The sequence below is a fragment of the Garra rufa genome, chromosome 3 (assembly GCF_049309525.1).
Source record: "Garra rufa chromosome 3, GarRuf1.0, whole genome shotgun sequence".
NCBI lineage: Eukaryota > Metazoa > Chordata > Actinopteri > Cypriniformes > Cyprinidae > Garra > Garra rufa.
Window position 1 is genome coordinate 15,883,580 of NC_133363.1, and position 15,744 is coordinate 15,899,323.

Sequence of the window (15,744 nt, forward strand, 5' to 3'; positions counted from 1 at the left end):
AACTTCCTGTTTTATGTCTTTAACAACATGCTTTAGCACTAAGTAAGTGTTGCTAGCATGTTTGAGTACGTTTTAAACTAGTTTAGCACTCAATGGCTTTTTTAGTGTGTTGCTAATAGTGTGTCACAGTGTTAAACATGTCACTTCCTGTTGACAGTAGGTGGCGCTATAACTATAACTGAATATTGGCATGTAGATATCTTCAGGCCAGGACTGTTATCAAACATGTGAAGTTTGGGGCTGATTGGACATTGCATGCCTGAGTTACAGTAACTTCCTGTTTCATTGCATTAAGAGTATGCTTTAGCATGTAGCTAAATGTTGCTAACATGTTATAGCATGTTTCTAGCATGTTGCTACCCTGTTTAACAGTAGTTGAATTTTTTTAAAATGTTGCTAGGCATCCACAACAGTATTAAACATGTGGCTTCCTGTTACCAGCTGGTGGCGCTATGACTATAACTGAATACGGGCATGGGCGTGTGTTTAGGCCAGGATTCTTATCAAACATGTTAAGTTTGGGGCTGATTGGACATTGTATGCCTGAGTTAGAGTAACTTCCTGTTTCATTGTATTATTAGCATGCTTTAGCATATTAGCTAAGTGTTGCTAGCATGCTTTATTATTTTTGTAGCATGTTGAATATTAAGTTTGGGTCAGATTCAACATTATATACATGAGTTACAGCAATTTCCTTTTGTATTTGTATTAATAGCATGCTTTAGCTCTTAGCTAAGTGTTGCTAGCATGTTTTAGCATGTTTGTAGCATGTTGCTAGCCTATTTAAGACTTGTTAACGCTTTTCAATATGTTTCTAGGAGTCCGTAACAGTGTTAAACATGTCATTTCCTGTTGTCAGCAGGTGGCGCTATGATTATAACTGAATATGGGCACTGACGTGTGTTCAGGACCGGACTGTCATCAAACATGTGAAGTTTGAGGCAGATCGGACATCGTATGCCTGAGTTATAGCAACTTCCTTTTTCATGGCGAAACATCAAAGTTTGTCCGGCCGCCACGGACACGCCCTTCGACGAAAACTCTAAAGCTTCGCAATTTAACATCGCAAAGGCCTTATGATGACACTCAGCAAATTTGAAGATGATCGGATAAAAACTGTAGGAGGAGTTCGTTAAAGTATGAGGCCTGAAAATGGCAAAAACTGCACAAAAATCGTACAGGAAATTCAATATAACGGACTTCCTGTTGGGTTTCGGATGTTGCACCAGGAGACTTTTTTGTAGGTATTGGTGTATTACATATGTGTACCGAGTTTCGTACATGTACGTGAAACGTAGCTCGAGGAGCACTCCGTTGAAATTTTATAGGTGGCGCTATCGAGCCATTTTGCCACACCCACTTTTGAAAACCATATCAGATGTAAATTTTCGCCAGGTCTGATGCGTGTGCAAAGTTTCGTGAGTTTTCGGGCATGTTTAGGCCCTCAAAAAGACTTTTCATTTTGGAGAAGAAGAAGAAGAAGAAGAAGAAGAAGAAGAATTAAAGCTGCAAGCAGCGATGGTAGGGCCCTCGCACTCGGGCTCCCCGCCGATCGGTGGCGAATGGTGGGCACTATGCTATTAACACAGTAAATGTAGGAGGAATATGTCAAAGTCATTGATATGTGCCAATCTTCCTGCTGCCAGCTGGTGGCGCTATGCCTATAACTGAATATTGGCATGCAGATGTGTTCAGGCCGGCGCTTTTATCAAACATATGAAGTTTGGTGAAGATTGAACATGGCATGCTTGAGTGTAAGTCATGACATATCCTGCTACCAACAGGTGGCGCTATTACGAAATATTGGCTTTTAGATGTCTTCAGGCCAGGACTGTTGGCAATCATGTCAAGTTTGGTGCAAATTGTACATTGCATTCTTAAGTTAGTGTAAAACAAGTAATTTGCTGTTGCCAGCTGGTGGCGCTATGACTATAACTAAATATTGGCATGTAAATGTATTCAGGCCAGGACTCTTATCAAACATATTAAGTTTGGGGCTGATTGGACATTGCATGCCTGAGTTACAGTAACTTCCTGTTTCATTGCATTAAGAGTATGCTTTAGCACTTAGCTAAATGTTGCTAACATGTTTCTAGCATGTTGCTACCCTATTTAACACTTGTTGATATTTTTAAAATGTTGCTGGGCATCCACATCGGTATTAAACATGTGACTTTCTGTTGCCAGCAGGTGGCACTATGACTATAACTGAATATAGGCATGGGCTTGTGTTCAGACCAGGACTCTTATCAAACATATTAAGCTTGGGTCAGATTGGACATTGTATGCATGAGTTACACTTATTTTTCTTTGTATTAATATCATGCTTTAGCTCTTAGCTAAGTGTTGCTAGCATGTTTTAACATGATTCTAGCATGATGCTAGCCTATTTAAAACTTGCTAACGCTTTTTAATATGTTGCTAGGAGTCCGTAATACCATTAAATGTCACTTCCTGTTGTCAGCAGGTGGCGCTGTGATTATAACTGAATATGGGCATGTATATATCTTCAGGCCAGGAGTCTTATCAAACATGTGAAGTTTGGGGCTGATTGGACATTGCATGTCTGAGTTACAGTAACTTCCTGTTTTATGTCTTTAACAACATGCTTTAGCACTAAGTAAGTGCTGCTAGCATGTTTGGGTACGTTTTAAACTAGTTTAGCACTCAATGGCTTTTTTAGTGTGTTGCTAATAATGTGTCACAGTGTTAAACATGTCACTTCCTGTTGACAGTAGGTGGCGCTATGACTATAACTGAATATTGGCATGTAGATATCTTCAGGTCAGGACTGTTATCAAACATGTGAAGTTTGGGGCTGATTGGACATTGCATGCCTGAGTTAGAGTAACTTCCTGTTTCATTGCATTAAGAGTATGCTTTAGCACTTAGCTAAATGTTGCTAACATGTTATAGCATGTTTCTAGCATGTTGCTACCCTGTTTAACAGTTGTTGAATTTTTTTAAAATGTTGCTAGGCATCCACAACAGTATTAAACATGTGGCTTCCTGTTACCAGCTGGTGGCGCTATGACTATAACTGAATACGGGCATTGGCGTGTGTTTAGGCCAGGATTCTTATCAAACATGTTAAGTTTGGGGCTGATTGGACATTGTATGCCTGAGTTAGAGTAACTTCCTGTTTCATTGTATTATTAGCATGCTTTAACATATTAGCTAAGTGTTGCTAGCATGCTTTATTATTTTTGTAGCATGTTGAATATTAAGTTTGGGTCAGATTCAACATTATATACATGAGTTACAGCAATTTCCTTTTGTATTTGTATTAATAGCATGCTTTAGCTCTTAGCTAAGTGTTGCTAGCATGTTTTAGCATGTTTGTAGCATGTTGCTAGCCTATTTAAGACTTGTTAACGCTTTTCAATATGTTTCTAGGAGTCCGTAACAGTGTTAAACATGTCATTTCCTGTTGTCAGCAGGTGGTGCTATGACTATAACTGAATATGGGCACTGATGTGTGTTCAGGACCGGACTGTCATCAAACATGTGAAGTTTGAGGCAGATCGGACATCGTATGCCTGAGTTATAGCAACTTCCTTTTTCATGGCGAAACATCAAAGTTTGTCCGGCCGCCATGGACACGCCCTTCGACGAAAACTCTAAAGCTTCGCAATTTAACATCGCAAAGGCCTTATGATGACACTCAGCAAATTTGAAGATGATCGGATAAAAACTGTAGGAGGAGTTCGTTAAAGTATGAGGCCTGAAAATGGCAAAAACTGCACAAAAATCATACAGGAAATTCAATATAACGGACTTCCTGTTGGGTTTCGGATGTTGCACCAGGAGACTTTTTTGTAGGTATTGGTGTGTTACATATGTGTACCGAGTTTCGTACATGTACATGAAACGTAGCTCGAGGGGCACTCCGTTGAAATTTTATAGGTGGCGCTATCGAGCCATTTTGCCACACCCACTTTTGAAAACCATATCAGATGTAAATTTTCGCCAGGTCTGATGCGTGTGCAAAGTTTCGTGAGTTTTCGGGCATGTTTAGGCCCTCAAAAAGACTTTTCACTTTGGAGAAGAAGAAGAAGAAGAAGAAGAAGAAGAAGAAGAAGAAGAAGAAGAAGAAGAATTAAAGCTGCAAGCAGCGATGAACGGGCCCTCGCACACGGGCTCACCGCTGACCGTTGGCTTTAGGATAACAGCGAACGGTGGGCAGTATGCTTTTAATACAGTAAAAATAGGAGAAATATGTCATAAGTCACTTAAATGTGCCAAATTTCCTGCTGCCAGCTGGTGGCGCTATGCCTATAACTGATTACTGGCATGTAGATGTGTTCAGGCTGGCACTATTATCAAACATATGAAGTTTGGTGCAGATTGACCTTGGTATGTTTGAGTTAGTGAAGGTTATGATATATCCTGCTGCCAACAGGTGGTGCTATGATAATATCTGAATATTGGCCTTTAGGTGTCTTCAGGCCAAGATTCTTACCAAACCTGTGAAGTTTGAGGCAGATTGGACATTTTATGGCAGAGTTATAACAACTTCTATGTCCATGGCGAAACATCAAACTTTGTCACGCCGCCACGGACACGCCCTATAACGAAAACTCAAGATCTTCGCAATTTAACATCTCTAAGGCCTCTAGATCAGACTGACCAAATATAATGTTGATATCATTAAATCTCTAATAGGAGTTTGCTACAAGTCATGTCCTGTTGCCAACAGGTGGCGCTGTGATTATAATAGAATATTGGCCTTCAGATTGGTTCAGGCCAGGACTCTTATCGAACATGTGAAGTTTGAGGCAAATCGGACATTTTATGGCTGAGTTATAACAAGTTTTATATCCATGGCGAGACCTCGAAATTTGTCAGGCCGCCACGGACACCCCCTTCAACGAAAACTTAAGATCTTCGCAATTTAACATCGCTAAAGCCTTTTTATTAGACTGACCGATTTTTGTGTTGATCTGATTAAATCTCTTGGAGGAGTTTGTTGCAGAGTACAGCATGACACTTCCTGTTGCCAGCAGGTGGCGCTATGAGTAAAACTGAATATGGGCATGTAGATGTCATCAGGTCAGGAGTGTCATCACACATGTGAAGTTTGGGACAGATAGGACATTGTATGCCTGAGTTATGGCAACTTCCTTTTTCATGGCGAAACATCGAAATTTGCGAGGCCGCCATGGACACGCCCTCCAATGAAAACTCTAGATCTTCACAATTTAACGTCACAAAGGGCTTTAGACTAGACTCAGCAAATTTGGCGTTGATCCGAATAAATCTCTAGAAGGAGTTCGTTCAAGTACGACAACTGAAAATGGCAAAAATGACACAAATTTTGTTGAGAATATTAATATTAACCGACTTCCTGTTGGGTTCCGGATTTTGCTCCAAGAGGCTTTTTTGTAGGTATTGGTGTGTTACATGTGAGTCCCGATTTCCGTGCATGTACGTGAATCACAGCTGAAAGCGCACACCGCTGAACGTCTAAAGGTGGCGCTGTCGAGCCATTTTGCCACACCCACTTCTGCAACCCATATCAGACATAAATTTTCGCCAGGTTTGATGTGTGTGCAAAGTTTCATGAGTTTTCGGGTATGTTTAGGCCCTCAAAAATGCGATTCATTTTGAGAATAATAATAATAATTAAAGCTGCAAGCAGCGATGAACGGGCCCTCGCACACGGGCTCACCGCCGACCGGTGGCTTTAGGAACACGGCAAACGGTGGGCAGTATGCTTTTAATACAGTAAATGTAGGAAAAATATATCAAAGTCACTTAAATGTGCCAAACTTCCTGCTGCCAGCTGGTGGCGCTATGCCTATACCTGATTATTGGCATGTAGATGTGTTCAGGCCAGCACTTTCATCAAACATATGAAGTTTGGTGCAGATTGACCTTGGTATGTGTGAGTTAGTGCAAGATATGATATATCCTGCTGCCAATAGGTGGCCCTATAATAATATCTGTATATTGGCCTTTAGATGTCTTCAGGCCAGGACTCTTACCAAACATGTGAAGTTTGAGGCAGATCGGACATTTTATGGCTGAGTTATAACAACTTTTATGTCCATGGCGAAACATCAAATTTTGTCAGGCCGCCATGGACACGCCCTTTATCGAAAACTCAAGATCTTCACAATTTAACATCTCTAAGGCCTCGAGATCAGACTGACCAAATATAATGTTGATATCATTAAATCTCTAGGAGGAGTTTGGTACAAGTCATTTCCTGTTGCCAACAGGTGGCGCTGTGATTATAATAGAAAATAGGCCTTCAGATTGGTTCAGGCCAGGACTCTTATCGAACATGTGAAGTTTGAGGCAAATCGGACATTTTATGGCTGAGTTATAACAAGATTTATATCCATGGCGAGACCACGAAATTTGCCAGGCCGCCACGGACACGCCCTTCAACGAAAACTCAAGATCTTCGCAATTTAACATCGCTAAAGCCTTTTTATTAGACTGACCGATTTTGGTGTTGATCTGATTAAATCTCCAGGAGGAATTTGTTGCAGAGTACAGCATGACACTTCCTGGTGCCTGCAGGTGGCGCTATGAGTAAAACTGAATATGGGCATGTAGATGTCTTCAGGTCAGGAGTGTTATCACACATGTGAAGTTTGGGGCAGATCGGGCATTTTATGCCTGAGTTATAGCAACTTCCTTTTTCATGGCGAAACATCGAAATTTGCGAGGCCGCCACGGACACGCCCTCTGATGAAAACTCTAGATCTTCGCAATTTAACGTCACAAAGGGCTTTAGATTAGACTCTGCAAATTTGGTATTGATCCGAATAAATCTCTAGGAGGAGTTCGTTCAAGTATGACGCCTGAAAATGGCAAAAATGACACAAATTTTGCTAAGAAAATTAATAATAACCGACTTCCTGTTGGGTTTCGGATTTTGTCCCAGGAGGCTTTTTTGTAGGTATTGGTGAGTTACATGTGTGTACCGATTTGCGTGCATGTACGTGAATCACAGCTGAATGCGCACACCGCGGAACGTGTAAAGGTGGCGCTATTGAGCCATTTTGCCACACCCACTTCTGCAACCCATATCAGACGTCCATTTTCGCCAGGTTTGATGTGTGTGCAAAGTTTCATGAGTTTTCGGGTATGTTTAGGCCCTCAAAAATGCGATTCATTCCGGAGAAGAAGAATAATAATAATAAGAAACGGAGCAGATCCAATAGGGTCCTCACACCATCGGTGCTCGGGCCCTAATTAAAGCTGCAAGCAGCGATGGTAGGGCCCTCGCACTCGGGCTCACCGCCGATCGGTGGCGAATGGTGGGCACAATGCTATTAACACAGAAAATGTAGGAGGAATATGTCAAAGTCATTGATATGTGCCAATCTTCCTTCTGCCAGCTGGTGGCGCTATGCCTATAACTGAATATTGGCATGCAGATGTGTTCAGGCCAGTGCTTTTATCAAACATATGAAGTTTGGTGAAGCTTGAACATGGCATGCTTGAGTGTAAGTCATGACATATCCTGCTGCCAACAGGTGGCGCTATTACAAAATATTGGCTTTTAGATGTCTTCAGGCCAGGACTATTGGCAAACATGTCAAGTTTGGTGCAAATTGTACATTGCATGCTTAAGTTAGTGTAAAACAAGTAATTTGCTGTTGCCAGCTGGTGGCGCTATGACTATAACTAAATATTGGCATGTAAATGTATTCAGGCCAAGACTCTTATCAAACATATTAAGTTTGGGGCTGATTGGACATTGCATGCCTGAGTTACAGTAACTTCCTGTTTCATTGCATTAAGAGTATGCTTTAGCACTTAGCTAAATATTGCTAACATGTTTCTAGCATGTTGCTACCCTATTTAACACTTGTTGATATTTTTAAAATGTTGCTGGGCATCCACAACAGTATTAAACATGTGACTTCCTGTTGCCAGCAGGTGGCACTATGACTATAACTGAATATGGGCATGGGCTTGTGTTCAGACCAGGACTCTTATCAAACATATTAAGCTTGGGTCAGATTGGACATTGTATGCATGAGTTACACTTATTTTTCTTTGTATTAATATCATGCTTTAGCTCTCAGCTAAGTGTTGCTAGCATGTTTTAACATGATTCTAGCATGATGCTAGCCTATTTAAAACTTGCTGACGCTTTTTATTATGTTGCTAGGAGTCCGTAACACCATTAAACGTCACTTCCTGTTGTCAGCAGGTGGCGCTGTGACTATAACTGAATATGGGCATGTATATATCTTCAGGCCAGGACTCTTATCAAACGTGAAGTTTGGGGCTGATTGGACATTGCATGTCTGAGTTACAGTAACTTCCTGTTTTATGTCTTTAACAACATGCTTTAGCACTAAGTAAGTGTTGCTAGCATGTTTGAGTACGTTTTAAACTAGTTTAGCACTCAATGGCTTTTTTAGTGTGTTGCTAATAGTGTGTCACAGTGTTAAACATGTCACTTCCTGTTGACAGTAGGTGGCGCTATAACTATAACTGAATACGGGCATGGGCGTGTGTTTAGGCCAGGATTCTTATCAAACATGTTAAGTTTGGGGCTGATTGGACATTGTATGCCTGAGTTAGAGTAACTTCCTGTTTCATTGTATTATTAGCATGCTTTAGCATATTAGCTAAGTGTTGCTAGCATGCTTTATTATTTTTGTAGCATGTTGAAAATTAAGTTTGGGTCAGATTCAACATTATATACATGAGTTACAGCAATTTCCTTTTGTATTTGTATTAATAGCATGCTTTAGCTGTTAGCTAAGTGCTGCTAGCATGTTTTAGCATGTTTGTAGCATGTTGCTAGCCTATTTAAGACTTGTTAACGCTTTTCAATATGTTTCTAGGAGTCCGTAACAGTGTTAAACATGTCATTTCCTGTTGTCAGCAGGTGGCGCCATGACTATAACTGAATATGGGCACTGATGTGTGTTCAGGACCGGACTGTCATCAAACATGTGAAGTTTGAGGCAGATCGGACATCGTATGCCTGAGTTATAGCAACTTCCTTTTTCATGGCGAAACATCAAAGTTTCTCCGGCCGCCACGGACACGCCCTTCGACGAAAACTCTAAAGCTTCGCAATTTAACATCGCAAAGGCCTTATGATGACACTCAGCAAATTTGAAGATGATCGGATAAAAACTGTAGGAGGAGTTCGTTAAAGTATGAGGCCTGAAAATGGCAAAAACTGCACAAAAATCGTACAGGAAATTCAATATAACGGACTTCCTGTTGGGTTTCGGATGTTGCACCAGGAGACTTTTTTGTAGGTATTGGTGTGTTACATATGTGTACCGAGTTTCGTACATGTACGTGAAACGTAGCTCGAGGGGCACTCCGTTGAAATTTTATAGGTGGCGCTATCGAGCCATTTTGCCACACCCACTTTTGAAAACGATATCAGATGTAAATTTTCGCCAGGTCTGATGCGTGTGCAAAGTTTCGTGAGTTTTCGGGCATGTTTAGGCCCTCAAAAAGACTTTTCATTTTGGAGAAGAAGAAGAAGAAGAAGAATAATAATAAACGGAGCAATTCCAATAGGGTCCTCGCACTGTAGTGCTCGGGCCCTAATAATAAACGGAGCAATTCCAATAGGGTCCTCACACCATCGGTGCTCGGGCCCTAATTAAAGCTGCAAGCAGCGATGAACGGGCCCTCGCACCCGGGCTCACCGCCGACCGGTGGCTTTAGGAAAACAGCGAATGGTGGGTAGTATGCTTTTAATACAGTAAAAATAGGAGAAATATGTCAAAGTCACTTAAATGTGCCAAATTTCCTGCTGCCAGCTGGTGGCGCTATGCATATAACTGATTATTGGCATGTAGATGTGTTCAGGCCACCACTTTCATCAAACATATGAAGTTTGGTGCAGATTGACCTTGGTATGTTTGAGTTAGTGAAAGATATGATATATCCTGCTGCCAACAGGTGGCGCTATGATAATATCTGAATATTGGCCTTTAGGTGTCTTCAGGCCAGGACTCTTACCAAACCTGTGAAGTTTGAGGCAGATCGGACATTTTATGGCTGAGTTATAACAACTTCTATGTCCATGGCGAAACATCAAACTTTGTCAGGCCGCCACAGACACGCCCTTTAACGAAAACTCAAGATCTTCGCAATTTAACATCTTTAAGGCCTCTAGATCAGAATGACCAAATATAATGTTAATATCATTAAATCTCTAAGAGGAGTTTGATACAAGTCATTTCCTGTTGCCAACAGGTGGCGCTGTGATTATAATAGAATGTTGGCCTTGAGATGTGTTCAGGCCAGGACTCTTATCGAATATGTGAAGTTTGAGGCAAATCGGACATTTTATGGCTGAGTTATAACAAGTTTTATATCCATGGCGAGACCTCGAAATTTGTCAGGCCGCCACGGACACGCCCTTTACCGAAAACTTAAGATCTTTACAATTTAACATCGCTAAGGCCTTTATATTAGACTGACCGATTTTGGAGTTGATCTGTATAAATCTCTAGGAGGAGTTGGTTGTAGAGTACAGCATGACACTTCCTGTTGCCTGCAGGTGGCGCTATGACTATAACTGAATATGGGCATGTAGATGTCTTCAGGTCAGGAGTGTTATCACACATGTGAAGTTTGGGACAGATCGGACATTTTATGCCTAAGTTATAGCAACTTCCTTTTTCATGGCGAAACATCGAAATTTGCGAGGCCGCCACGGACACGCCCTCCGATGAAAACTCTAGATCTTCACAATTTAACGTCACAAAGGGCTTTAGATTAGACTCACCAAATTTGGTGTTGATCGGAATAAATCTCTAGGAGGAGTTCGTTCAAGTACGACACCTGAAAAAGGCAAAAATGACACAAATTTTGCTGAGAATATTAATATTAACCGACTTCCTGTTGGGTTCCGGATTTTGTTCCAAGAGGCTTTTTTGTAGGTATTGGTGAGTTACATGTGTGTTCCGATTTTGGTACATGTACGTGAATCACAGCTGAAAGCGCACACCGCTGAACGTCTAAAGGTGGCGCTGTCGAGCCATTTTGCCACACCCACTTCTGAAACCCAAATCAGACGTAAATTTTCGCCAGGTTTGATGTGTGTGCAAAGTTTTGTGAGTTTTCGGGAATGTTTAGGTCCTCTAAAATGCGATTCATTTTGGAGAATAATAATAATAATAATAATAATAATAATAATAATAAACGAAGCAGATCCAATAGGGTCCTCACACCATCGGTGCTCGGGCCCTAATTAAAGCTGCAAGCAGCGATGGTAGGGCCCTCGCACTCGGGCTCACCGCCGATCGGTGGCGAATGGTGGGCACTATGCTATTAACACAGAAAATGTAGGAGGAATATGTCAAAGTCATTGATATGTGCCAATCTTCCTTCTGCCAGCTGGTGGCGCTATGCCTATAACTGAATATTGGCATGCAGATGTGTTCAGGCCGGCGCTTTTATCAAACATATGAAGTTTGGTGAAGATTGAACATGGCATGCTTGAGTGTAAGTCATGACATATCCTGCTACCTGGCGCTATTACGAAATATTGGCTTTTAGATGTCTTCAGGCCAGGACTGTTGGCAATCATGTCAAGTTTGGTGCAAATTGTACATTGCATTCTTAAGTTAGTGTAAAACAAGTAATTTGCTGTTACCAGCTGGTGGCGCTATGACTATAACTAAATATTGGCATGTAAATGTATTCAGGCTAGGACTCTTATCAAACATATTAAGTTTGGGGCTGATTGGACATTGCATGCCTGAGTTACAGTAACTTCCTGTTTCATTGCATTAAGAGTATGCTTTAGCACTTAGCTAAATGTTGCTAACATGTTTCTAGCATGTTGCTACCCTATTTAACACTTGTTGATATTTTTAAAATGTTGCTGGGCATCCACATCGGTATTAAACATGTGACTTTCTGTTGCCAGCAGGTGGCACTATGACTATAACTGAATATAGGCATGGGCTTGTGTTCAGACCAGGACTCTTATCAAACATATTAAGCTTGGGTCAGATTGGACATTGTATGCATGAGTTACACTTATTTTTCTTTGTATTAATATCATGCTTTAGCTCTTAGCTAAGTGTTGCTAGCATGTTTTAACATGATTCTAGCATGATGCTAGCCTATTTAAAACTTGCTAACGCTTTTTAATATGTTGCTAGGAGTCCGTAATACCATTAAATGTCACTTCCTGTTGTCAGCAGGTGGCGCTGTGATTATAACTGAATATGGGCATGTATATATCTTCAGGCCAGAAGTCTTATCAAACATGTGAAGTTTGGGGCTGATTGGACATTGCATGCCTGAGTTACAGTAACTTCCCGTTTTATGTCTTTAACAACATGCTTTAGCACTAAGTAAGTGCTGCTAGCATGTTTGGGTACGTTTTAAACTAGTTTAGCACTCAATGGCTTTTTTAGTGTGTTGCTAATAATGTGTCACAGTGTTAAACATGTCACTTCCTGTTGACAGTAGGTGGCGCTATGACTATAACTGAATATTGGCATGTAGATATCTTCAGGTCAGGACTGTTATCAAACATGTGAAGTTCGGGGCTGATTGGACATTGCATGCCTGAGTTAGAGTAACTTCCTGTTTCATTGCATTAAGAGTATGCTTTAGCACTTAGCTAAATGTTGCTAACATGTTATAGCATGTTTCTAGCATGTTGCTACCCTGTTTAACAGTTGTTGAATTTTTTTAAAATGTTGCTAGGCATCCACAACAGTATTAAACATGTGGCTTCCTGTTACCAGCTGGTGGCGCTATGACTATAACTGAATACGGGCATTGGCGTGTGTTTAGGCCAGGATTCTTATCAAACATGTTAAGTTTGGGGCTGATTGGACATTGTATGCCTGAGTTAGAGTAACTTCCTGTTTCATTGTATTATTAGCATGCTTTAACATATTAGCTAAGTGTTGCTAGCATGCTTTATTATTTTTGTAACATGTTGAATATTAAGTTTGGGTCAGATTCAACATTATATACATGAGTTACAGCAATTTCCTTTTGTATTTGTATTAATAGCATGCTTTAGCTCTTAGCTAAGTGTTGCTAGCATGTTTTAGCATGTTTGTAGCATGTTGCTAGCCTATTTAAGACTTGTTAACGCTTTTCAATATGTTTCTAGGAGTCCGTAACAGTGTTAAACATGTCATTTCCTAGTGTCAGCAGGTGGCGCTATGACTATAACTGAATATGGGCACTGATGTGTGTTCAGGACCGGATTGTCATCAAACATGTGAAGTTTGAGGCAGATCGGACATCGTATGCCTGAGTTATAGCAACTTCCTTTTTCATGGCGAAACATCAAAGTTTGTCCGGCCGCCACGGACACGCCCTTCGACGAAAACTCTAAAGCTTCGCAATTTAACATCGCAAAGGCCTTATGATGACACTCAGCAAATTTGAAGATGATCGGATAAAAACTGTAGGAGGAGTTCGTTAAAGTATGAGGCCTGAAAATGGCAAAAACTGCACAAAAATCATACAGGAAATTCAATATAACGGACTTCCTGTTGGGTTTCGGATGTTGCACCAGGAGACTTTTTTGTAGGTATTGGTGTGTTACATATGTGTACCGAGTTTCGTACATGTACATGAAACGTAGCTCGAGGGGCACTCCGTTGAAATTTTATAGGTGGCGCTATCGAGCCATTTTGCCACACCCACTTTTGAAAACCATATCAGATGTAAATTTTCGCCAGGTCTGATGCGTGTGCAAAGTTTCGTGAGTTTTCGGGCATGTTTAGGCCCTCAAAAAGACTTTTCACTTTGGAGAAGAAGAAGAAGAAGAAGAAGAAGAAGAAGAATAAACGGAGCAATTCCAATAGGGTCCTCGCACTGTAGTGCTCGGGCCCTAATAAACGGAGCAGATTCAATAGGGTCCTCACACCATCGGTGCTCGGGCCCTAATAATAATAATAATAAACGGAGCAGATTCAATAGGGGCCTCACACCATCGGTGCTCGGGCCCTAATAATAATAAACGGAGCAGATTCAATAGGGTCCTCACACCATCGGTGCTCGGGCCCTAATAATAAACGGAGCAGATTCAATAGGGTCCTCACACCATCGGTGCCCGGGCCCTAATTAAAGCTGCAAGCAGCGATGGTAGGGCCCTCGCACTCGGGCTCACCGCCGATCGGTGGCGAATGGTGGGCACTATGCTATTAACACAGAAAATGTAGGAGGAATATGTCAAAGTCATTGATATGTGCCAATTTTCCTGCTGCCAGCTGGTGGCGCTATGCCTCTAACTGAATATTGGCATGCAGATGTGTTCAGGCCAGTGCTTTCATGAAACATATGAAGTTTGGTGAAGCTTGAACATGGCATGCTTGAGTGTAAGTCATGACATATCCTGCTGCCAACAGGTGGCGCTATTACGAAATATTGGCTTTTAGATGTCTTCAGGCCAGGACTATCGGCAAACATGTCAAGTTTGGTGCAAATTGTACTTTGCATGCTTATGTTAGTGTAAAACAAGTAATTTGCTGTTGCCAGCTGGTGGCGCTATGACTATAACTAAATACTGGCATGTAAATGTATTCAGGCCAGGACTCTTATCAAACATATTAAGTTTGGGGCTGATTGGACATTGCATGCCTGAGTTACAGTAACTTCCTGTTTCATTGCATTAAGAGTATGCTTTAGCACTTAGCTAAATGTTGCTAACATGTTTCTAGCATGTTGCTACCCTATTTAACACTTGTTGATATTTTTAAAATGTTGCTTGGCATCCACAACAGTATTAAACATGTGACTTCCTGTTGCCAGCAGGTGGCACTATGACTATAACTGAATATGGGCATTGGCTTGTGTTCATACCAGCACTCTTATCAAACATATTAAGCTTGGGTCAGATTGGACATTGTATGCATGAGTTACACTTATTTTTCTTTGTATTAATATCATGCTTTAGCTCTTAGCTAAGTGTTGCTAGCATGTTTTAACATTATTCTAGCATGATGCTAGCCTATTTAAAACTCGCTAAAGCTTTTTAATATGTTGCTAGGAGTCCGTAACACCATTAAACATCACTTCCTGTTGTCAGCAGGTGGCGCTGTGACTATAACTGAATATGGGCATGTATATATCTTCAGGCCAAGAGTCTTATCAAACATGTGAAGTTTGGGGCTGATTGGACATTGCATGCCTGAGTTACAGTAACTTCCTGTTTTATGTCTTTAACAACATGCTTTAGCACTAAGTAAGTGTTGCTAGCATGTTTGAGTACGTTTTAAACTAGTTTAGCACTCAATGGCTTTTTTAGTGTGTTGCTAATAGTGTGTCCCAGTGTTAAACATGTCACTTCCTGTTGACAGTAGGTGGCGCTATAACTATAACTGAATATTGGCATGTAGACATCTTCAGGTCACGACTGTTATCAAACATGTGAAGTTTGGGGCTGATTGGACATTGCATGCCTGAGTTAAAGTAACTTCCTGTTTCATTGCATTAAGAGCATGCTTTAGCACTTAGCTAAATGTTGCTAACATGTTATAGCATGTTTCTAGCATGTTTCTAACCTTTTTAACAGTTGTTGATTTTTTTTAAATGTTGCTAGTCATCCACAACAGTATTAAACATATGGCTTCCTGTTACCAGCTGGTGGCGCTATGACTATAACTGAATAAAGGCATGGGCGTGTGTTTAGGCCAGGATTCTTATCAAACGTGTTAAGTTTGGGGCTGATTGGACATGGTATGCCTGAGTTAGAGTAACTTCCTGTTTTATTGTATTATTAGCATGCTTTAGCATATTAGCTAAGTGTTGCTATCA